Below are 8,504 nucleotides of genomic sequence, written 5' to 3' on the forward strand. Positions count from 1 at the left end.
GGCTTAACTACAGGATAGATGTTCGTGGTTGTGGAAAGCATGATCTTACCTGGGCGTGCAGAGGAAGGAAGCAGATTCTGAGAGCCTCTCAGCGGTGCTTAGTCGCTCTATCCAAGACCGACTGATTCCTTTTACGTCTTCTGTTGTGCATTTTGGGGTCAGGGTGTAATGTCATCACACTGAGAAGTTTTAATCTGATTTATTTAGATATTTGTTAAAGTAATAATCACAGATTTTAAGGCAAATTACACAAATACACCTGAGAATTATAAGCAAATCCGCAGCAGCACAAAATATGGTAACAGAGTGCGAATTAATAACTAGAAAAAAATCCAATTCAAAAGCCCTTAACTCCCAATATTACTCTGCATAATTTGTTTCCAGCTAGCAGCCTAAGAAGCACAAAAAATAGTTTTGCTGCATCATCTGGTCAAACGCATCCTGTGAACACACGGTTTCGGAGTGCTGACTCACGTGCATTTAAGCTGTCCTCGTGTGATAATCGAGGGGGGCCTGCCCTGGCCGAGGTCAGCGCCAGCAGTCTGAGGACCAGGCTGGCCATGACGGCCTTGCCGTTTTCCCATCACCACTTCTCACACGTCGTCTTCTTCTTTTTTTTTTAGTGAGACAATTTATCTTTATTCTCTACACAGCAATAAAGGAGAAGTGGGCCAGGAACAGGACGTGCAGGGAAACCAAACCTGAAGAGGTTAAGGTCCCAAGCTGATGAGATTGCAACCTTGAAACAGCGGACAGTCTCTCAGTTAAATAAGGGGAGGCAACAGGACAATGAGAAGGAAAGAGGACTCCCTGAGAACCAGATGCCTTCAGGTTTCAAGCAGAGGAGAGCCTGAGCTCATAGCTTCTCATCAGGAAGCCCCTGCTGCGGGACAGCCTCAGGCCCTTCCTTGAGCCTCCCCCACCTAGGCTATAACTTCCTTCAAGGCGGCCCCCAGCTCTGGGAAGGAACACTGGCAGCCAGTGTCCACCTTGGGACCACCTTCTGGCCCTCCAGCAGCATGACGGCCCGTTCTCGCCCGAAGACAGCTTGTGCCACCATGCTGGGGAGAGGGATGAATGGGCGGCCCAGGGCTGCGCCCAAGGCCCGGGCAAGCTCAGCGCTGGTAGTGGAGGAGGCTGGAGCCACTCCGTTCAGGACCCCTTGCGCGTGGCTTGCCTCAAGGGCGTGGGCTAGGATTCCTGCCAAGTCTCTGATGTGGATCCAGGGGAAGAACTGGTGGCCCGAGCCCATGGGGCCCCCCAGGCCCAGGCGGAAGGGCAGCAGCATGTGACCGATGGCGTGGCCTCCACGGCCCAGCACAGCCCCTAGAGCAGCAGGAAGGACTGTACAGGAGGGCCCCTCAGCCTCCAGGCGGCCCCACCGCTCCTCCCTGCTCCCCCTTCCTTGCCTGTCCCGCATGCTGCTTCGCTCTGTCACGCGTCTTCTTTGCCAGTGCTATGCTCCAAGCCCGCCCCTGCACTTCGCTTCTCAGATCCAGGATTTGTCTTTGCTAAATTTCAGTTTCAGTTCCTGTTGGATCAAAAATACATGTTGGAAACAAATTTTACTTTCCTTAGGTAAGGACAGGAAAATAGCAATTTACTAGAATGCACGGGAAGTGGAGTATATAATTACCCTCATTCACAATTCTACGTTATTTAGAATTCATCATATCCGTTTAAAACATAACAGCCTTGTGGAGACATAACTCTACAACATAAAATTCATCCTTTCAAAGTGTGTACTTCGGTGGTTTTGGTGTATTCAACGCTGTGCAGTCATCTCCGAATCCAGTTTTAGAAGGCCTGAGTCACCCCTGGAAACCAGCCGTGGCTGACGGCTGTCCTCCACCAATCTACTTTGTGTCGCCGTGGACAGGCCTGTCCTGGACGTTTCATGAACAGGGAATCACACGCTACGTGGCTGTTTGTATCTGGCCTATTTCACTGAGCACAACGTCTTCGATGTTCGGCTGAAATGCGGCGCGTATCAGAACGTCATTCCTTTCTATGCTTGCATAATATTCTAGTGTATGGTTATATCACATTTTGTTTATTTGTTCGTCAGTTGATGGAACATTCTTGTACAAGTTCTTGTGAGGACATGTGTTTTCAGTTCTCTTGGGTGTATACCAAGGAGTGGAATTGTTAGGTTCTATGGTAACTTTATGTTTCAGTTTTTGAGGATAAGCCAGACCATTTTCCAAAGTGGCTATTTCACATCCCCGCTGGCAGAAGAAGAGCGTCCTGTTGCCACATCCTGGCATCACGTCACTAGTCAACTGGTGGGTGTGAAGGGAGGTCTCACTGGGGGTTTGATTTACACTTCCCTAATAACAATGAGCATCTTCTCATGGGCTTATTGGCCATTTGTACATCTTCTTTGGAGAAATATCTATTTAAATAATCAGATCATCTTTTGCTATTTCAACTTCATCGTTGCACATCTTTCTAAAATGGGTCAAAGTACTTTTACACTAGATTGGTACTTCCACGATTGCACTTTGAACCTGTTGGCTTGTTGGTGTTGGATGTTTTGCTGGGCCTTTAGGACGTCAGCCAAACCCCAGAGTTTTTATTTTTGCTTTTATTTCCCTGAAAGGCTGTGCTGGGAACTGCCTGTGGATAGAGTCTGGGGTAATGGGACCTAGCTGTCCAGGGCTCTCAGAGAAAGGGTATGGACTCATTAGGACCTGGAAGAGGGGAGAATGAAGACTCCCTGCTGTGTCCTGCCCTGGAGAGTGTCCGCTTACCCTGACCTTCCACAGCATGTGTGTCAGGGGGACTACATAGCACAAATCAGTGTTTCACATGAAATGCTAGGAGTTGAATTCTTACAGTTTTATTTATTTGAACAACATAGTTAAGATATAATCAGGCAAACAACCCATCAAGGGACGGCCTATGTGATCACAAAATATTCTCAAAACTTATATATAGCTCAAGGGTAGGCTGAAAAGCCGCCTCGATAAACATACTGATGGATTCCTATGGCTTAAAATAAGCCACATCAGTTTTTTCCATTATCTTAAATGGCTAAAACCTGTAAATAGAACCTATTGGATTCTCTTTCAGTTCTAACTATAAGCCTAAAATAATAAAGCCCTGTTGGATGCTGAATGCTTGGTAAGTAGTAGGCTCTCAAAAAACACATTAAATGATAATACAAGAATATTTCATAATTAAATTCAGTTACCTATGGAAAAATGTCACCCTGTTCCTCACGCAATATTCTCAAGTAAGAATCGAAATAACCTTAATGGCATCCCTGGTCGTTCATCATCCATTGATTTCCAACAGACACACACACGATACATACACACACACACACACGATACATACACACACACACATACCGTACACACACACACACACACACGATACACACACACACATACCGTACACACACATACTGTACACACACACACGATACATACACACACACGATACACACACACGATACATACACACACGATACATACACACACACATACCACACACACACACAACATATACACATACACACACGGCACACACACATACACATCACACACACATACATACATACACACACATACATACACACACCGTACACACACCGTACACACACCATACACACACACATACCATACACACCAAGATTATAAGATCCTTGAGGTGGGCAAATATCTTGAGGTACCACTTGCCCACCATGTGCTCTTTTTTTTCTTTTTTTGTGGTACGCGGGCCTCTCACTGCTGTGGCCTCTCCCGTTGCGGAGCACAGGCTCCGGACGCGCAGGCTCAGCGGCCACGGCTCACGGGCCCAGCCGTTCCGCGGCACGTGGGATCTTCCCGGACCGGGGCGCGAACCCGCGTGCCCTGCATCGGCAGGCGGACTCTCAACCACTGCGCCACCAGGGAAGCCCCCCACCATGTGTTCTTAATAAAGGATTTTAGATAAACAAAATTTAGGGTTTGCATAAATGTTAAAGGCTCTGTCTTTACTTTTTTAAAACTTTTTGACCTCCTTCACTCATGTCTCCCACCACCCACCCCCGCGTCTGGCAACCACCAATCTGTTCTCCGTATCTATGAGCTTGTTATTATTCATTAGACATGACGTATAAGAGAGATCGTACAGTATTTGTTGTTCTCTGTCTGACTTCTTTCACTCAGCCTAGTGCCCTAGAGATCCATCCATGTTGTCACAAATGGCAAGATCTAATTCTTTTTGATGGCTGAATAATATCTATATGTATAGCTATGTATCTCACAATTTCTTTATCCATTCGCCCGCTGACGGGCACTCGGGTTGCTTCCGCATCCCGGCTGTCGTGAACAGCGCTGCTGTGAAGAGGGCGAGTGCATATACCTTTCAAGTTAGTGAGTTTTGGGTTAGTGTTTTTATTCTGCGTGGCAGATGCATACAGTAAAGGAAGAAAGAAATGATATCTCGTTATTTCATTGCTTGCCACGTAAATGCCAGGCACTTTTGTAGTCGGTTTTGCAAATGTTTAACCCTGACGTGAGTTCTGGGAGAGGGTTCACATTCTCTCTTACAAATGAGCAATGGAGGCTCACGGGGGCCAGGCGAGCTTGGGGTCAGCCTCACGTACACTGTGTCTCCACCAAGCCCCCTGCACTGGTTACAAAAACACTGAACCGTTGCTCTTCGAGGTCACTTGTGTTTGTTCTGTTTTTGTTTCCTTCTCGCGTATGTGGGTTATTTGGGGTTGGGGTGCTAGACTAGAATAATACACAATTCCGGTGACTGAGGGCTCCAGCTGTTCCAGGATGGCTAATGGGATTTATTGGTTGATCTTATAGAAACCTTATCCTCCCTCGGTGAAAAGTTATCAGTCAGTTAAGTAATTTATAAGTCTAGAGTTAGGGATCAATGAGGACGGTTTGAGAGGGGAGAAAGGAGGATGAAAAGTTGAAATCCTTCCTTCGAAATATTTGAGATATTTTGCAAGTTAACATTTAAACTAGCAAAAAAAAAGAAAGAAAGAAAGATTGAAGAGACATCCAGACGAGCTGGTGGTTCAGCCCTTCGGCAACTTAAGAAATGTCCAGTGTTTCCTTGGAGACGCTGCTCTGGAGGAGAAGGAATCAGGGCTCTAGCGGGGAAGGGCCATTTTCTCTGCCAAGTCAATGAAACCCATATTTTCTGGAATTTTTAAACATAAACTGCAGCATATCCTGTCTGTGCCAGGCCAGCAAAGGCCCCAGACCCAGCTGACTGGACATTGGGTAGGTGACATCTGGTCAAGGGTGGCTACTGGGATTTCTTTGGACCATCTTCCAACTTTCTGGTCCTAGAAACCAGAGTTCTTTCCTCCCTAAACCTGCAGTTTTCAAATAGCTTGGTTTTGTCCTGCTACCCCTGCTCCCACCTGAATGCTCACCAGATCCCTGTGTTTCCAAGGATGGAAGGCAGGGGTTTGTCAAGGAAAAGTTCAGGTACACAGTTCAGAGCAAGTCCTGCTAGTTCAAGGCCCGGAAGGGGTCTCTCACTGAGGAAATCCATAGCTGGGTGTCTGTCCCTCTGCCCTGTGCCTGTCACCACCCTCGTCCGGCACACAGAAGCTGAGGCCCTGGAAACTTCCAACAGGGCATGAAGGCCACTCGTGAGAGGGCTGTCTTTGGAGTTTGATTCTGACACTCAGATCACAATTTCGACTAGGGATCCAGAGGCAACGAGCTGGGAGTTGCTTATGCTTTCCCTGTCTGTTTTTCCATGAAGAAGGAAAGCACAGAGCGGTGATAACCTGGCCAGGAGGCCCAGCCCTGGGAAACCTGCCTGCCCCGCTCCCTAGGGTCTGGTCTTTGTCAGAGCTGTGAATGCTTCTCCCCTAAGGCCCCTGTCCTAGTCCCCCGGCAGCTCCTGGCCCTACACTTAAACACTTAGCAGAGCTGGTGACCCTTCAAATACAGTGCAGGAAACCCTATTACTAGGAGCTTCTGTTTTCCCTTTTCTTTGTTTTACTTTATCTTAACATCTCCCTTTACTCTTGGGCTTTATCTGTTTCCTGTTTTGTAAAAGGGGGATTTCAAGAGAGTCAAAGTAAATAAATGAAGGATGGATTTGAAGCACAGATTCCAAGCATTTTCTTGACATTTGCTAAAGAAAACAATAAATGGGAAAAAAAAAGTAAGGAAACAAAAATAAGCAAAAACTAGAAATGAGAGCAAACATGATATGATACTTAGGTCAATAAATATAAATGGATACAACTGGGGAAAAAAGCCTCTCAGACTAGATTATGAAACAAAATTACAGTGTTCTGCTTAGAAGACACAAACCTGAAATAAAAAGACACAGAAATATTAAAAATAAAATTATGTCAAAAAACAAATCAGATAGATATAAACCAAAGGAGGGCTTCAGAGGAATAAACACATGAGATCCCAATAGAAAAGGGCCCTAGGACCCAGAGAAGTCAGTGAGGAGACCCCATGTGATGGGCACATTCCTCCCTCTATCAGGGAGGACCTAGGAGAAGCCTTTTGTGCTGCTGGGGGTGTGAGCCACTGTAAACCTCTGGAAAGCAGTTTGTATCAAGTGTAAAGAATAGGGAAAGCTTTTGATATTACAAACTGGTGTTTTTTAAGCAATAAATTTGGGGAAAATGAACTCATATCTCAGACTTACACAACGTACAAAAATTCCATATTTATTAAATTCTATATTAATTAAAGATTTAAAGTGAATCAAGAAAACTATGAAAGAATTAAGGGAAAATATAAGAGAATATTTTTCTAATATTAGCTTGAGAGAGCTCTTTCTCTGTATGGCACAAGAACCAGGTGCCATAAGGGAAAATAGTGACAGATTTGACGACCTAAAAATAAACTAGGTGAAATGATAAATAATAACGTGGGAAAAATACTTGTGACATTGATAATAGGAAAAAGTAAATACTAACAATACATACTAAAAACTAAAATAGACACACCAGTAGGAAATTGATCAAAGGTATGAACAGACCGTTAATCCATAGAAGAAATCGGAAGGAAAGAGTGTGAGGAAACGGATTTCAGGTGAAGCCATTGCACGTGGACGTGCAAATTGCTGGACCCTTTTCGAGGGCAGTCTGTTAGCATCGGAAAATTACATGTGCACCTTTGGAGGGAACAGTTTCACTCCTAGGACTATAAGTTGCAGAAATAATATGTGTAAAGGTCCCTACGGGCTAGTGTGATTATCACAGTTTCATGAGGAATAGTGAAAAACTGGAAACAACCTAAATTTCTACAGTTAGGGGGCTGATTACACAAATTAGGGCACATCTGAGAACAAATACTCTGTAACTGCTAAAAAGGAACGGAAAAGATCTTTATATACTGACACGAAACTCTTTCCGTGACACGTTACTGAATGAAATGAGCAACTTACAGAAAACTGTGTAGAATGTGATCCCATTTTTATTTAAACAAGCGAATCTATGTAAGGAGAAAAGTCAGAGCTCACAGACAAGTTGTTGGCAGTGATCACTTCCAGGGGGTCCAGACCAAGAGAAGCGTGCCTCTTACGCACTCCGTACTGTTTTACATTTTATTTTTTACGATAAACAAATATTAGTTTTATAATTAAAAATAAAGATTTGTGGGCTTCCCTGGTGGCGCAGCGGTTGAGAGTCCGCCTGCCGATGCAGGGGACGCGGGTTCGTGCCCCGGTCCGGGAAGATCCCACGTGCCGCGGAGCGGCTGGGCCCGTGAGCCATGGCCGCTGAGCCTGCGCGTCCGGAGCCTGTGCTCCGCAACGGGAGAGGCCACAGCAGTGAGAGGCCCGCATACCGCAAAAAAATAAAAATAAATAAAGATTTGTAACGAATTGTTCACGTTTTCAATGTAATTTGCAAACTAGGTTTTCTGAATGCCTTAGCGCTTGTTTTATTGTAGTCCACAGACACTGCGTTTTTTTACAAATTGAAGGTTTGGGGCAACCCTGCATCAAACAAGTCCCTTGGCTCCATTTTTCCAACAGCATTTGCTCACTTTGTGTCTCTGTGTCACATTTTGGCGATTCTCGCAATATTTCCAACTTTGTCGTTATTATCATATCTGTTAGGTGATCTCTGGTGTTACGACTATGACTCGCTGAAGGCTTAGATGGTGGTTAGCATTTTTTGGCGATAAAGTGTTGTTTTATTAAGGCGTGTACTTTTTAAAGACACGATGCTGCTGCACGATGAATAGACCACGGTACAGTGGAAACATAACTTTTAGACGTGCTGGGAAACCAAAACATTGGGTCCGTCTCTGGTGAGGGTTGGGCACCGAGCGTTTATTCAAACTTTGATGTCTCTGCATCGTTGCCTGTGATGGACTAGATTTCAAGGGAAAGCAAGTCCCTGAAACATAATGGCTAATATGCATACAGATTGGGGCGGTGGTGAGTGAAGATTTTATAGCTCTTCAGTTTGACTCATCGGGACGGTCATAAACAGGATAATTAATGACAAAATGAAAGTATCTTTTTTTTCATTCGGAACTATTGTTTTTCCAGCAACAAGGACG

At 45.0% G+C, this 8,504-nt stretch overlaps 1 pseudogene; it reads right to left on the minus strand.

Moving 5' to 3' along the window:
- Window positions 1–923: 923 nt before the first annotated feature.
- On the minus strand, window positions 924–1,420 carry LOC112404603 (epimerase family protein SDR39U1 pseudogene; annotated as a pseudogene).
- Between the last annotated feature and the right edge of the window lie 7,084 nt (window positions 1,421–8,504).

This window comes from Neophocaena asiaeorientalis, unplaced genomic scaffold (assembly GCF_003031525.2).
Source record: "Neophocaena asiaeorientalis asiaeorientalis breed wild unplaced genomic scaffold, Neophocaena_asiaeorientalis_V1.1 scaffold825, whole genome shotgun sequence".
Taxonomy (NCBI): domain Eukaryota; kingdom Metazoa; phylum Chordata; class Mammalia; order Artiodactyla; family Phocoenidae; genus Neophocaena; species Neophocaena asiaeorientalis.